This window comes from Elephantulus edwardii, unplaced genomic scaffold, assembly GCF_000299155.1.
Source record: "Elephantulus edwardii isolate Elephantulus edwardi_28Jun2011 unplaced genomic scaffold, EleEdw1.0 scaffold00007, whole genome shotgun sequence".
Taxonomy (NCBI): Eukaryota; Metazoa; Chordata; class Mammalia; order Macroscelidea; family Macroscelididae; genus Elephantulus; species Elephantulus edwardii.
Window position 1 is genome coordinate 9,107,486 of NW_006399757.1, and position 16,599 is coordinate 9,124,084.

The window sequence follows — 16,599 nt, forward strand, 5'->3', positions numbered from 1 at the left end:
CTCAGAAAGGGAGAGGGTCAGTGAAGGAAAGGATGATCTTTGAACAGGTGGAGCGAGAAGATGACTGCTAAAATGGGCTCTAAAGTGTCAGGAAGTGTGAGGATGGTACAGCAAATGGCAGGGTTGAAATCTGTTGTCCACATGATCACTCTGGTTGGATTTGACTTGACAGTACTTAACAACAACAACATGTTTATGAGATCATTCCTTTCCCAAAGAATTATACTAATTTCATGGAACATACATGATAGTCACCTGCTGCTTCATATATCCTAATAAATCCACATTAAATATGTAGAAATTCTCTATATAAATATCTTATTTTAAAATCTTGAATCAAATTTGAAATTTTGGAGTTCTAGAAGTTATAAGCAGACATTCTATGTCATTATGTTATTTTTATTATGATTTCAGCAGTGGTTTATGGCAATGTAACATTTTAAATCACATTGTAGAAGTGAAATTTTTTTGGAGAATATTGTTGTTGCTTTTGGGTATTGGTGATTATGACTAATAGTGATCTTCTGAACAGCAGATCTGGACCTTGCCCTATCCAGTCCATCCACATGATCTCTTACATGCTCAGGCTCCTTACGGTCACCACAGCAATCCATTTTCTTTATGGTCTTCCTCTTTTTCTTACTGTTATATCTTTCCCTTTAAGATATCATTTTCCAAAGATTGGTCCTCTGATAACATGCTCAAAGTATGTGAGGCACCATCCTTGCCTCTAGGGAGTATGGTGGTTGTACTTCCTCCAAGACAGGCTTGTAATGGCACCACAAAACAGTGATGTGAGGTATTTTAACCACTTTACAAGTATGGCTTTCTACTGGTAGAATAATTAATGTTTTCTCAACTGAACAGAAAATGTTCAGTAAGGGCAAAATAATTTACCGAAAGATGCTTCAAATAAACAAATGAGGAAGCTCTGCTGGCCTAGTTAGTAGGGAGAGCACTACTGACCTAAAAGTTCAAATCCACCAGTTTCTCTGCAGGAGAAAGATAGACAGTCTTATGTTATCACTGAAGGGTTAGCTATGAGTCAGTTCAGACTTCATCGAAATAAGAGAGAGAAAACCAAATATTACCCTTCATATCTTGTAGTTGTTGTTTTTATCAATAAATGTATAAAAATTAAGTTCTAGGAATATCATGCTAAGACCTTCTTAGTGGTATCTAGCAGTCTTCTAAATATTTCCAAAGACATACTACTCTAAGCCACCAGAGCTCCCTTTCTATAAACATATTCCTTTTTTTTTTTTATTTTATACTGACTTATTTACAAAGTTCAAATACATTGTTGTTCACACAAGATCCTTTCAATTGCCTTCACTCTCCCCACTCATGAAGTGGAATCCTATGATTAACACCCTTGCCCCCACCCAGCCTCACTGTTCTGCTCCCATCCTCCCCTTCCTTTAGATCTTCACACTCATGCTACAATAACGGTTTTATACAGTATTTATCTTTGTGGGACTCAGTTATGTTAATCAGCATGATGCTCTCCAATCCCTCCCAAGTTAGGTAGTAATTATAAAAGCACTGCTCCTGCATGCTGCATAGTATTCCATTGTATGAATATATCACAATTTCTCAATGCATTCATTTGTGGTTGGACATCTGGGCTGTTTTCACGTTCTTGTATTGGTAAATAATGTTGCTATGAACTTTGGTCTACAAGTCTCCATTTGAACCTTAGTTCTCATTTTCTTGAGCTATGTTTTAAGCAATGGAATAGCTGGATCATATGGAATTTCTACTTGAGGAAGCACCAGACTGCCTTCCATAGTGATTGTACCATTTTATAATCCCACCAACAATGTATAAGAGTTTCAATCCTGCCACATCCTCTCCAACATTTATTACTTGCTGTCCTGTTAAACTTTGCCACTGCTACTGGAGTGAGATGGTATCTCAATGTGGTTTTGATTTGCATCTCTCCTATTGCCAGAAATATGAAGCATTCTTTATGTGTCTGTTGGCCATCTATCCCTACGTCTTCCTCTGCGAAAAATCTTTTCACATCTTTTGCTCATTTTGTAATTGGGTTATCAGTCTTTTTTCTTGTGGAGGCCCAGGAGTATTTGATAATCTTTTAGATTCTTGTCTGAAATGGTATTGCCAAATGTTTGTTGCCAGTTGGTAGGTTTTCTTTTTACCTTGCAGGATACAAGGTTTTTATGAACACAGGGATTTGTTTAATCTTTAGAAAGTCTCATTCATTAATTTTATCTTCTTCAGATTGTACACTTATGACTATCTTTGGCTGTCTCTTTTTACCATAGACTAGAGCTTCTAAGATTGATCTCAGTTTGTCTCTTATGATGTTATGTTTTTGGACTTTACTCTCAGGTCTCTGATCCACCTTGAGGTGATTTGTGTGTTTGGTGTGAGATGTTGATCCTGTGTCAGTTTTCTGCAGTAGCAGTCTAATTTTGCCAACACCATTTTGTTGAAGAGGTTGCCATTTTCCCATTTGATTGGTTTTATTTCTTTGTGAAATATAATTTGACCATAGATAGCTGGGTCTACTTCTGGGTTTGCAATTCTGTTCCATTTGTCTATATACCTGTCATTGTACCAGTTCTAGGCTGTTTTGGTTAATACTGCTGTGCAGTAGGTTTTGAGGGCAGGCAGTGCTATAACTCCCACTTCATTTTTGTTTCTTAGAAGTGTTTTGCTTATTCAGGGTCTTCTGTCTCTCCAAAAAAACTTGACAATTTCCCTTTCTATATCCTTGAAAAATGAATTTGGTATCTGTATTGGGATTGTGTTAAACACGTAGAATGCTTTTGGCAGGATGGTAATTTTCACAATATTGATTCTTCCTCTACATGAACAAGGCACATTTCCCTCAATTCTTTAGGTCTTTTATCGTGTCTTGCAGAAATGTTCTGTAGTTTTCTTTGCATAGGTCTTTTGTATCTGTAGTTAGTAGGTTCACTCCTAACTCAATCTGTGGCTGGCTATTGTAAATGGTATTGCTTTCTGGATTTCCTTCTTTGAGTTTTCTTTGTTACTGTAGAGACATTCCACTGATTTTTGGTTACTGATATTCTAGCACTTTACTATCTTGGCCTACTAGCTCTAACAGTTTTTTGTTGAGTCTTTGGGGTTTTTTGCATACACTATCATATCATCTGCATATAGCAACATCTCTTTGCCCATCTGGATGCCTTTTATTTCCTTCTTTGGTTGAACTGCCCTAGTAAGCACTTCAAATTACATATTAAATAGAAGTGGTGATGATAGTCATCCTTGTCTGGTCTCTGTTTGCAGGGAAAATGCTTTTCCTCTTTTTCCATTGAAAATGATGTTGGCTCTTGGTTTTGCATATCTATGTTGAGGAAACTGCCTTCTATTTCAATTTTGCTGAGTGTCTTAATCAGGAAGAAGTGTCGGATTTTGTCAAATGCCTTTTCTGCATTAATTGCTAAGATCATATGGTTCTTATTATTTACTTTGTTAATATGGTGAAATATGTTGATTCTTTTTATTATGTTGAGTCATCTTTGCATACCTCTTATGAATTCCACTTGGTCAACATGAATATTTTTATATGCTCTTGGACTCTATTGACAGGCTTTTGTTAAGAATTTTTGCATCTATATTCATGAGAGATATTGCTCTGTAGTTTTCTTTCTTGCTAATATCTTTGCCTGGTTTTGGTATTAGGATTATGCTTGTTTGATAGAATGACTCTGGGAGTGTTCCTTCTTTTTCAATTGGTGATAGATCCTCTCTGAATGTTTGGTAGAATTTAGTGGTCTAGGACTTTTCTTATGGGCACTTTTTTTATGACCTTTCCAATTTATTCTTTTATGTTCAACTGTTGTATATCTGTTATTGTCAGTCTGGGTAGGGCATGAATTTCAAGGAATTTGTCCATTTCCTCTAGGTTTTCTAATTTATCAGAGTCTAGCTTTTCACAGATTTACAATATTATCACTTCATCTGGTTCTGTTGTGATAGTACTTCTTTCATTTCTTTGAGATAATGGAGAATGAAGAGAGAATAACTACTTTGTGAAAATATTGGATACATCTGAGATTATATGGCTAGGGAGTCACTCATACAAAACACAAACTTTCTTTCTAATCTGACTAGATAAATAAAAATTTGTTGGTGTTTGGTAGAATATGATGACACTTTTTGGTTTAAATAAGTGTAAGACACAAAGATGAGGCTGGCTTCTGGTCGGAATAGATCCAATGGCTCAACTGATATTGATCAAACAGCTTTGTCCCCACCCCCCACTCTTTATACAGTGACCCTGAACAATTTCATGTCCTGTTTAATTGTTTCTACATGTTCCTGCATACATTATTTCTTGGTGGTCATTACGGAGTTACAAGCCCATCCTTAAGTTAATTACTATAGTCAGGTAGATGGAACACACTAATTTGCTTGGTCTAGGGAGTGTGCCAATCTTAGTAAAATTCATGAATAATGTGAGGAATTTCTCACAGCAAAGTCAGAGGGCCGCTTAATGGGAGAAGAGATTGAATGAAGGGTAGTAAAGTAAACAGTACAGGGGGAGAGGGGATTAATCATTGGGTTGTGCAATTTGACAGGTGGAGGGGTGAGGGAAATTTAAAGAATTCGTTCAAATTGGTATTAGAATTTTGTAAATAAACTGGTCTAAAAAGTATATTATTCATAATGTATCTTTTTTAAAAAAAACCACATTTTTAAAAAATACTGGTTTATTTACAACGTTCAATTACATTGTTTTTCCACATCAGATCTTTCCCATTTCCTTCACCCTATCCCCCACCCATCAACTTGTATGACCCTATGATTAACAACCTCCTCCATCCTCACCCCTCTGTTTCTACCTCCCACACTTGGATCCTCATATTCATTCTACAATAATGGTTTTATACAGTATTTGTCCTAATGGGACTGAGTTCACTAAGCATATTGCTCTCCAGGCCCTCGCAAGGTAGGTAGGAATTTACAAAATCATTGCTTCTGAATGCTACACGATATTCTATTGTGTGAGTGTACTATAATTTCTCAATCCTGTGGCTGGGCATCTCAGCTGTTTCCATGTATCTTTTAAGATTTTATACCAATTTAAAAATTTATCTCAAAATAAGATCAGAAATTTACAGTTTTCACTAGACAATTTATCTAAACTCTCATTTAGACAACTGACTCAACTCAAAGCCAAGAAAATACAACATGGTAATTCTGTGTTTTTTCTTACCATATCCCTGTTTTAAATATAGGTACTTCTGGGATTAGAAATCTCAAATTGAGAATGACACCTAAGCAACACTATTTTTTAAACTTCAAAACAGATTCCTAGTGAATTTTACAGATAAGATTTCTCTCCAATTTCAATCTAATGCAGAGGCTAAATACCAGAAGCTTTGAAGTTCGAAGATTTCCTTTTTCTAAACCACCAGGTTCTCCAGAGAGAAAGAGGTACAATCTCCTCCAGTGTAATTTATAGCCTCTGAATACCTGTTAGAGGGTCAGTTATTAATTAATTCCAATAAAATCTCTATAACAAGAACAACTGCCCTTCCACACAGTATACCTGCTCTCATATACATCAAGTTAGGTGATTTGCTGTTTATGCTTAGCAATTTTTCTTAACTTTCTAAGAAAGTAAAGAAACATACAATTATCTCACTATAAGACACTTAGTACTATTTTAAGAAACAATATAAGAAACATTCACACTTAATTTACCTCAAAATTCAGAGAAATATTGTTTCAATAAATGACTTTCATAAATTTGGTCAAATACTTAAATAATCTTAGTTTCCTTCAGAAGAAATTGCTAGTTAAATACTAGTTCAAATAAATAGCATATTGTTGTTGTTATGTACCATAATCTTTCCTCCGACTCATGGAGAACTTATATACATTAGCTCTGAACCCTGCCCTATCCGGAGCCAGTACCATTGTCTCCAACAGACCTAATCCCATCTCTCCAGTCACTGAGTCAATCCATTTCATTCTGGGTCTTTCTCTCCTGAGCTGTTCCTGCTCCCTTCTGAGCATGATGTCCTTTTCCAAAGACTAGTCTATCCTGGCCATGTGCCCAAAGTATGTGAGACAGAGCTTCAAAATCCTTATCTCCAGGGAGCAATTTGGTTTCACCCTCTCCTTGGCAGACATCTTTGTTCTGCTGGCAGTCCACAGATGTTCAACACTCTTCTCCAGCACCACAACTCAAAGGCATTGACCTTTTTATCATCCTTAGCCAGCTCTCAGATACACAGCAAGTCTGTGTTAAGACCATGGCCTGGATCAGGGACACCTTAGTCTCAAGACTGACATCACTGGTCTTCAGTACTTCAGAGAGGTCTCTGATAGAGGACTTCCCCAGTGCAATTCGTCTTTTGATTTCTTGACTGCTGGTGCCAGGATTGTTGATTCTGGAATCAGGTGAACTGAAGTTTTAACAATCTCAATCTCTTCTCTATCACAAAGTAGCTAAGTGGTCCAGTAGTGAAAATCTTTGTTTTCTTAATATTGAACTTCAATCCATATTGAAGACTGTCATCCTTGACCTTTTGCAGCAAACACTTCATATCCTCCTAAGTTTCAGCAAGCAAGGTTGTGTCATCTGCATAATGCAGGTTGTTGATGACTCTTCATCCAATACCAATGCCATATTTCTGCTCATAAAGTCCATCCTCCATGGTGAACTGCCCTGCATATAGTCTGAAAAGCTTTGGAGACAGGTTATGTGCCTGACACATGGTACATTTTGAATCAGATAATCATAAGAGCTACTATACTGGAAATGAAAAGATGAGGAAAATAGGAGTTGTGTTCATAGTTTAAAAGAACATTTTTAGATTCATCTTGAAATACAATGTTGTGAGTGACAGGATAATATCCTTACATATAAAAGGAAGACTTTTTAATACCACTATTATTCATATCTATGAACCAACAACCAGAGCCAAAGAGGTGGAAATAGATAACTTCAAACAGTGTATATCTAGTGAAAAGAAAATAAAGGTCAGTGTAGAGGTTCGTTTTCTTGCATAACAGCTGAAAGGATTTTTGATTATGGATACTGACTTTTTATACCTAGTATTTTCTAAGTGTTAATGGATAAAGTTTTCTATTACCCATTTCTTTAAGGTCACATGTATGTGTTTTTGAAGTAATTATATTACTTCATGAGGATATTATGATAATTAGTGACATAGATTGTAAATCATTTGGTCATTAATGACTGTGTAATGAAATTACTTATCCGTAATAAGAAACTAAGTTCTTTTGGCTTAGTAACCTTTTTTACTACTAATTTAAAAGTAAAGGAATAATAATAATAATAATAATAATAATAATAATAATAATGTTTAAGGAATAATATTAACAACAAATACTTAGTCGGCATTCATTATGTGATAGGAACAATTCTTAGCATTTAACATATATCAACTCATTAACTTCCCCAAAATGTATTATAAATAATTGTATTATCTTCTGTTTACAGTGTGGAAATTTAATCCTTAGGGATTAAGGAATTTGCTCAATAAAGTGGAAGCTTTGAAACAACACTTAGTGTTTCAATGCACGATTTCTAAAATACTGAATCTAGGAAAAGCTCAAAAAAGTCATAAATACAAGAAAGAAATAATAATAATAACAACAGTCTAATGGTTAAATAGGCAAAGGGAATCCTCCAGGTTTTCCATGAAAATTCTGTTTTCCCCTTTTCTTTATGCAAATGCAGTGGTTGTTTTTCTCTGCTGTACTTGAAGTAATGGGATTAGAAAGCATATTGAAATGGTAATAGGGTGTGCAATTTGGTGTCATGCTTTAGCTGACATCTGGTAGGCTAAGTCTGGATTTGCAGCAAAGGCAATAAGCAAAGTTTACTTAAGGAGAAAACAAGAGTCATTTCCTGCTGAAATTTGTTGATCAGAGATAAAAAGGAAACAATTAGTGATAAATCAAAAGATTTACTGGCAATCTGTTATATAAGATACAGCATTGGGAAATACATAAACAAAAATAAACTAGATATTATCCCTTCCTAACAGAATTAAACCTCTAGAATGGATAGTGCAGAACAGTACAGTAGAAAGAACCAAATTTATTAAAATACACACGAGTGTGGTAAATGGATAGAGGAAAAAAAAAGATTAGTAAAATAGTTACAACATGAGGGAGAATTCCAGAACTCACTATCTTTGTGTTGTTCTGATTCTAAGCAACGCGTGGTTGAGTTTCCAAGGCAGTGAATCATAATGCGATGAGATTACCCATTTCAGTCCCCAGTGGATTTTATACAGAAGGCAGTAAAAAGTCAACAAAAGACTTTAAGCAGAAGCATTATATGGTCACAGTATTTATACTAGAACATTTATATAAAATTTAATAAAACTTGATTTCAAAATATCAATATTGTCACTAAATTGCCCTAGTTCTTCTGAGATAATTAAGAGCAATTATTTAAACAATCTCTACCTCTCTTTTTTTGATCTTCATGTAAGACACACAATCATCTTTCACCTCAATTGTTGCATTTGTCTTTGCACTGTTTCTTTACTTTCCCTCTAGAGGTTAGGCTTAAATTTTAACAAAGGAATGTGCATGATACTTTTAAAATCATAATCTCATTTTTTTTCACTCCTCCACTCAAATATCCCAATATATTCTCATCTCAGTATAAAAATCAAAGCCCCTGGATGGTCTTACTTTTCTGTAGCCCTCTAACATCATCTTCTATTTTGTTCTAATTCACTCTCTTAGTGACTATGAGTTGGAATTGCTTTATTGAAATAATCTTGACATCATAAGCAACAAGACTATTCACTTTAATCCAACTACATTGACCATTTTATTTTTTGTCCATCATTTAAAACAGCTCCTATATCACTGGCCTTCAATTTTAGGCATAATATTCCATCTGCCCGGAATATCTTCTTCTCAGATTCTCATAAGGATGAATTTCATGTGTTTTAAACATCTCTGCACAGACATCACTATGTCACTAGGAGCTTTGCTTATCACTAGGTAAAATAATAATAATTTTCCAATAAATACTCTCTTACTCCCACTTATTTTTTTTTCTCCATAAAATTTAGCCCTTTCTAATACTTTACCTTTATTGTTAATTCATTTATGGGTTACTTTCCCCCCATGCCCACTCTCAGTGGCTGTGCCACTTCTGTCAAAGATGTGTTTTTAGTCCCTTGTCCAAGGTGATACTTGTTGTTAAGTTCCATGAAGTTGTAGACGACTCATAGCAACCCTATAAATGAAAAGACCTGAACACTTGTATAACTTTCATCGTTTCTCCAAGTTCATAGAGTTTCTGGAGGCAAGCTATTTTGGAAATGGATACCATTCCTGCTTACCATCGATCATGGTTTTGATGAGGTACAGAAGCAACAGGCTGAAGGTGCCCAAGTTCCGCACGGTGATGGTTTCTCTGTCCAGGACCCTAGCCTGCGCACTCCTGACAGCCGCCTACGCTCGCCAGGTCACCTGACCCTGTGAGGGTGCTTCATTCTGGGATCCCCCTACTCTGGTCCAGAGCGACACTACACAGTTAATTACTGTATCAAACATAATGATTAGAAAGAACACTTAAATATAGCAACGTATGTTGAGCTCTATTTTCTGGTGAATAACAATTTTAAAAGGACAAATAAGTTATTGCAGTATTTCTGGCAAAAGCAATTCACACAACCCAGGATTTGCCAACCTCCTACCAACATTTTGGATCAGAACCTTCTCTGCTCTGTACTTGCGCTGGTTGAAGTCTGGGAGCGTCACTGGCATCTGTCCACTACATAATAACAGCATCCCCACTGATAACTAAAAATGTCTCCAGATGTGGGCAAATGCTTCCTGTGGAGGAAACTGAAACCAGTACAGAACCACTGGTATAAGCAGAAACAAATATTTTTTTTAAAGTTTAAGATATATGCAACAGAATTCAATTATTAAAATATTTGTTTTAAGAAAAAGAGAGACAAGAGCGACTGAATGAATTGTGGTGAAGAAATGAAGTAGGAAAAACCAAACGAAAAATTAATTTTGAAAAAAAAATGAGCTTGACTTTGGAACACACTGAGTTAAAAAGAAAAGTTGGGGCTTCCATGTGAGAGCTTATAAGCAGAATGATGAAAGAAAATGTTAATATGTTTAAAAATAATATAAAAATGACACAGCATCTATAATATAAAGGAATTGGCCTGTGGTAGATTCAATATATCCATAAACTTTGCTGCATATGACCCATAATTAGGTGTAATCTATTCTTCCATGTCTGACATCTGGGCTGGCCCTTGCAACTTGCTTTGACCTAGTATAATATGGCAAAATTTACCTTAAATAAAAAAACCCAACATGTCACATTTGCTTTGAAATTGGGACTAAGAAACGTCAGAAATATGGTTATTCTTGAAGGATGAAGATAAGAGAAGCCCATGCCATGCTGCTTTGTGCATCGTTGAGTCAGAACTAACCCATAGACGACCCACTAGGGGGTTTTCAGAGGCAGTAAATCACATGGGAGGGGACTGCCCATCTTTCTCTTACAGAACGGCTGGTAGACTTGAACCATGTACCTTTGTGTTGCTAGTGCATTTCTTTGTCACTAAGCCACCAGACCTTCCTACGTTATGCAGTGACATAAAAAGTATGGCAATACTTTTGGTTGCAGAAATATGGGAGATAGAACATACATCTACTGAACATGTGGGCATAGATAAGGAGACTTCCTGGCAAAATGATAAAAGTGTCAATTGATTCCCCCCCCCCGAGAATTATATAGTATAGGAACAGAAAGCAATAAAAAAGAAGAATGTTCAATTGCAAACACTTGCAGTTTGAATTTAGGGGACTTTACTATGTACTGAAATGGAATATAAAACTATTTCTCACACCCAGCTTTATGAGATAAAATATTTTTAACGTACAAAATGGTCTAAAGTAAAAATTAAATCAAAGATGTGGCTAATAAATGAAAGGTCATCAGTTCTTGAATCCCAGTCACTCCCTGGGAGAAAGAGAAGCAATATCCTCCCATAAAGATTTACACTCTCAGAGGTATGACAGAGGGTTTACACAAATCACAACTTACTGAAGGCCAGTGAATTCTGGTTTTTGTTACATCTTGTGAATATTTAAGTGATTCATGTAAGATTTTCTCAAGTGAGATGGAGACTCACAATCTTAAATGCATTGTCTCACAGAAGTCCAATATGGGACCAAAAAAAAAGGAATGCCCACTTAAAAATATTTATGAATCTGACTTTTGGGCTACCAAGTCACCTACAAGGAAATTTTAAGAAACTAAAAGTATTTCAAGATCATTGTGCTGATAAAAATACTGCCAGCTTGGACCTAGAGAATTGAGATGAATTGGGGGAAACTGTCTCTATGTTCTTTAATTTTCATGAGTAAAAAGCAGGCTGAAAATACACCTCACTCACAAATATGAAATATTTCTGAGAGGAAAGGGAGATATCTAAAAGACAGATCCAAGAGCCTGAATGAAAAGCAAAAAGCCAGGAAGAACAAAAAAATCTGGGAAACTATTCCCTGAAAACTAGGCCTTGATAAAGAAAACTTTTCGTGTCCTTGATTTAGAGGGAACTGGCTGGATTTCAGAATTGTTACTGACCAATGACTATGAAATACCTTTCACTTTATTTTTCCCTTCTGCATTTTGGTTATCCAGTTCCTATCATATAATATTTTTTGGACTGACAATCAACATCTATGGCAGCAGGAATCACAAAATAAAGAAATGTGTTGCACTAGTAAAATATACTATGAAGGACTTTTCAAAAGTGCTAGAGAGCAAGGATGTCAGTTTAGAGTAGGATGCACCTGATCTAAGTCTTGTTATTTTCAGTTGCTTTGTATGCACCTGAAAACTGGGCATGAATAAGGAAGACCAAAGAAAAATCAAAGCCTTTAAACTATGGTATTGGCAAAGAGTATTCAATTCTTCATGCACTGCCAAAAGAGCCAACAAATCTGTCTTGATGGAAGTGTGAACTAGATACTTGTAGAGGCAAGAATAGGGCGAGTTTGTCTCATTTACTTTGGGCATGTTGTCAGAAGGGGCCAGGCCCTTGAAAAGTACATCATGCTGACGAAGGTAGAGGGTGAGCAAAAGAATAGACTGTCAATGAGACGGATTGGCACGGCGACTACCACAGAGGACTGCAGCATGTCTGAGACAACGAGGACAGCACAAGGTAGTGCAAGACTCTCATACATTGTTATATGGTCACTAGAGGTTGTGGTTGACTTGACAGCACCTAATGATGGCATCACATAATCGGGAGATAGCTTGTATTTTACACTCACAGGTATCAGAGTAAAAGACAGTCACACTCAAATTGCTTTGCTTGAAAATCTTCATTTCTACCTGATAGAGATTATTAGATAGCACAGTTCGAGCATGAGAATATATAATCTCCTGAGACTTCTGGTGGTTTTATGTGGGCAGAGGGATTATTGTGCATTTAGGTAAAAAGAAAAATAATTGTTAACAGAAGGTAGACCATATTTTTCCTGGTAATGCCTCCCATTAACAGAGTTTATTTACATACTATTAACTCTCCCACTAACATGGATTTTTTTTTTTAACCAACAGAATGTGACAAAATCAGCAATATGTGAGTTCAAGAGGGTTGGATTTTATCATCCTCAAACAATTTTTTCAAAATACCTATAAAAAGGCTTATCTAGTCCACTGGAAAATGAGAAAATACGTGAAAAAAGTGTACTCTAACAAACATTCATATCAACTATGGTCATCTATGAGGAAGGTCATCCTGAACCTTCTATCCATTACTAAACCTCTACAAGTCAGTGCAGGTGGAATGTGAAGAGTATGTTTCCAGAATAATGATAGATCCTAATTGTTCAGAACTGGTAATTTGTCACACAACCAGCAGTTACATAGTAAATGACCTGTTGTTGTTATTGTGTGCCACTGAGTCAGAACCAACTCACAACTGACTCTCCAATAGGTTTTCAGAGGCCCTTCAGCACAGAGGAGAGATTGTGCATGCTTCTCCTGTGGAGCAGGTGGAGGATTGGAACCAGGTGCCTGTGGTGTTGCAGCACAACTTCTTACCACTAAGCCACCAAAGCTCCCTTAATAAATTGCCTAAGAGGTAGAAAATGAATGAGAGGAAGGTAGAAGTAATGAAGCTAAAGTCTGATGGAAGAGGTAGAAGTGAAAAGGATCAAAGAAGCAGAAAGAGATGTCAGAAATATTATATTTAATAGCTAAACATATGCCAAGCTTGACTGAAATGTAATGACTTTTACTCACTCAGTTCTAAAAAATAAAATTGACTAACCTGACTTATCTTCTCTCAAAACACTTAACTGCGATTGAATCTGAATCAACTCACAGTTGATTTTACTGTGGGTTTTTGGAGTCTTAAATCCCATGGGCAGGTGAATGCCTATCTGTTTCCAGGCGAGCCTCTGAATCTGAACTGCCAGGAGATGCCACCTTTGGATTAGTAGCACACCATTTGAAGGACTAGGCCACAAGAGCATCTGACAAAGTAAGAGGTCATTTTCCATTAATCTGCCATTTTAGTGGTAACGAAAACGCAATAGAGAATTTATATTAATCTATCAAAAAGGCAGTAAGTCCTTATTTACTTTAACTTTCATTTGAGGCTTCTGCTAAATAAATAAGAAAGAAAATATTTCATAGAAATCATATTATCTCCTTTACTATTTGGAAGAACTTTGATTATTCACCGTGGTTTCCATCAAAGTATGCTTATATCTATCTATATATATCATATATAGCAGTGTGGTTTGATGAAAACTCTGTGTGTGTATGTGTAGATAGATCTCTATTTAAAAATATAGATGGAGAGAGAGAGAAAGAGAGAGAGCATGAGAGAGAGAGCACGAGAGAGAGAGCGCGCGCGCGAGAGAGGGCAAGAGAGAGCGAGCGAGAGAGAGAGAAGGAATGTTTTAATGGCTCAGTGGTAAAGACTTAAACTGATAAGGAAAATGATGACTATCAACTCCCATGTGATTTACTGTCTCCAAAAACCCACAGGAGGGTCAGCTATGAGTTGTTTCTGACTCAATAGTACAGAACAATAGCAACTATATATCTATATATTTGTACACACACACACACACACACACACACGCGCGCGCGCACCCTACATCATACCTCTTAAACCCAAAATTAAATTGTGGCAACTACAATACAAGAAAGCTCTAGTGGCAAGAAGCTGCGCCGCAATCCCAAAGGCATGTGGTTTGAGGCCACTAGCTACTCTCTAGGAGAAGGTTGGGCAATCTCCTCCCGCGCAATTAATTGCCTCTGAAAACCCGCTGTTTCAGCTACGGGTCGGCTCGGAGTCTATATTACTCCAGAACAACAACAACAACAACAATTACAAAACAACTTTTAAAAATTAACTTATTTTTCTATAATCTTCCAAAAGGTTGCAATGACTTTCATTTTTACAACAAATTGAATAGAACTCTCAGTCTAATTACAGGAAACAAACTCCTACCAACAGTGTTAGATGATCCTAATTGTGAAGTGAGAGACCTTAGATTTAAGCATAATATCCTACCTAATTATATTCCAAACACATTACATAGTTTAGCATTCTACAGGAAGGAAAAATCTTAGTTGATTTATTGCTTAAATTATGGAAAAACAATTCAATTATAGGACGTACTCTTGCATTTAAAAGATCAGTTTTTCCATGTAATGGCTGTGTAATTTGTGGTAAGTAGTAGTTTCTAGTTCCAGAGGGTGATCGTGCATTTGAAACTGTGTCCTCATCTGGCTCGACAGACATTTGAATTGATCTGAACGGGAGTTTTCCCTGAAGTTTTTGCTGTTGTTGTTGTTGTTATGTGCTGTTGAGTCGTTTCCGACTCATAGCGACCCTATGCACAACAGCCCTAAACCCTGCTCTATCCTGCGCCAACCGCACTGCCTCTGACACACCCATCCCGATTACCCCAGTCACCAAATCAATCCATCTCATAGAGGGTCTTCCCCTCCTGCGCTGTCCCTCCACCCTCCCAAGCATGATGTCCCTCTCCAAGGACCCGTCCCTCCTGGCAAAATGTCCAAAGTATGTCAGACGAAGCCCCAGCATCCTTGCCTCCAAGGAGTAGCTTGGTTTAATCCTCTCCAAGATGAATCTGTTTGTTTTCCTGGCAGTCCGTGGTACATTCAGTACCCTTCTCCAGCACCACAGCTCAAAAGCATCCACTCTCCTTCTGTCCTCCCTAGTCATTGTCCAACTCTCTGATGCATAACAAGTGATTGCAAAGACCATGGCCTGTATCAGGCGCACCTTAGTCTCCAGAGAGACACTGTTGCTCCTGAGTACCTTTGAGAGGTCCCTAACAGCAGACTTTCCCATCGCGATACGCTTTTTGATTTCCTGACTGCACAATCTTTATTCAGTTTAGGTTCTAAATTTTAACTTTCTGTCTTCACCTCCTTCTATTTTGAGTATTATAGATGACAATTTTGTTGGTCACTGACAAATAGTTATGATGAAACATGGCACAAAACATATTTCCACTGATGGAAATGAGCAAGCATGCTAAAGAACATGCCATTCAATTTTAAGTATTTTAAAAGATATAAAATATTAAAATATTAAAAAGGCTCAAAACCTTAAGTATATTTACAAATTATGGTTAACCTTAAAAAGAATGAGAATTCTAGAACACTTAATTATGCTTATACAAAATCTGTACCGAGACTAACTAAAAACATAGCAACAGGATTGGAGGAAGGTAATAACCAATAACTTTTGTTATGCAGATGGCACAACCTTGCTTGCTGAAAGTGAGGAGGACATGAAGCATTTGCTACAGAAGGTCAAACCCTACAGCCTTCAATATGGTTGTATTTCAAAGAGGAGAAGGGGGAGAAAACCTTGCCACCTGATTGGTAGGCAACATCATGACAGATGGAGAAAAGATTGAAAGTGTCAATGATTTAATCTTATTTCGATCCACAATCAACACTCTTTAGACCAGAAGTCAGAAGATCAGGAGACACATTGCATTGGAAAAGTCCATTTTCAGGGACCTGTCCAAATTATGGAGGAGTAATAATGTCAGTTTGAGGATTAAGGTGTGACTGATTCAGGCCATAGTCTTTTTTTCAGTCACTTGCTATGCATCTGAGAGCTGGGCAATGAATAAGGATGACAGGAGAATAAGTGATGCCTTTGAATTGTGGTGTTGGAGAAGAATGCTGAAAGTCCCACGGACTTCCAAAAGAACAAACATATTTTTGGAGAAGGTGCAGCCAGAGTGTTTGTTGGAGGAATAGATAGCAATGCTTCACCTCAAATACTTTGGGAATGTTGCTAGGAGAGGTTCTTTCTTGGAGAGTGATTTATGCTTAAGAAGGCTGAAGGGTGTTGAAGGAGAGGAAGATTCACAATGAGATGGACTGATGCAGTGTCTGCAGCAATGTACTCAAATGGGTTGGATGATAAGTATGGCACAAGATAGGATGGTGTTTTCATATCTATTGTTCACGTGGTTGCTATGAGTTGTACTCAACTCAGAGACACTCATCAACAAGAAATGTTAGTCTATTTCCATTTAAATTACAAG

The 16,599-nt window shown here is 36.8% G+C and overlaps 1 protein-coding gene across 1 annotated transcript in view; it reads right to left on the reverse strand.

Moving 5' to 3' along the window:
* Nucleotides 1-16,599, reverse strand: part of THSD7A (thrombospondin, type I, domain containing 7A) — a 620,355-nt gene that overhangs the window by 196,055 nt on the left and 407,701 nt on the right. The window lies entirely within an intron of this gene.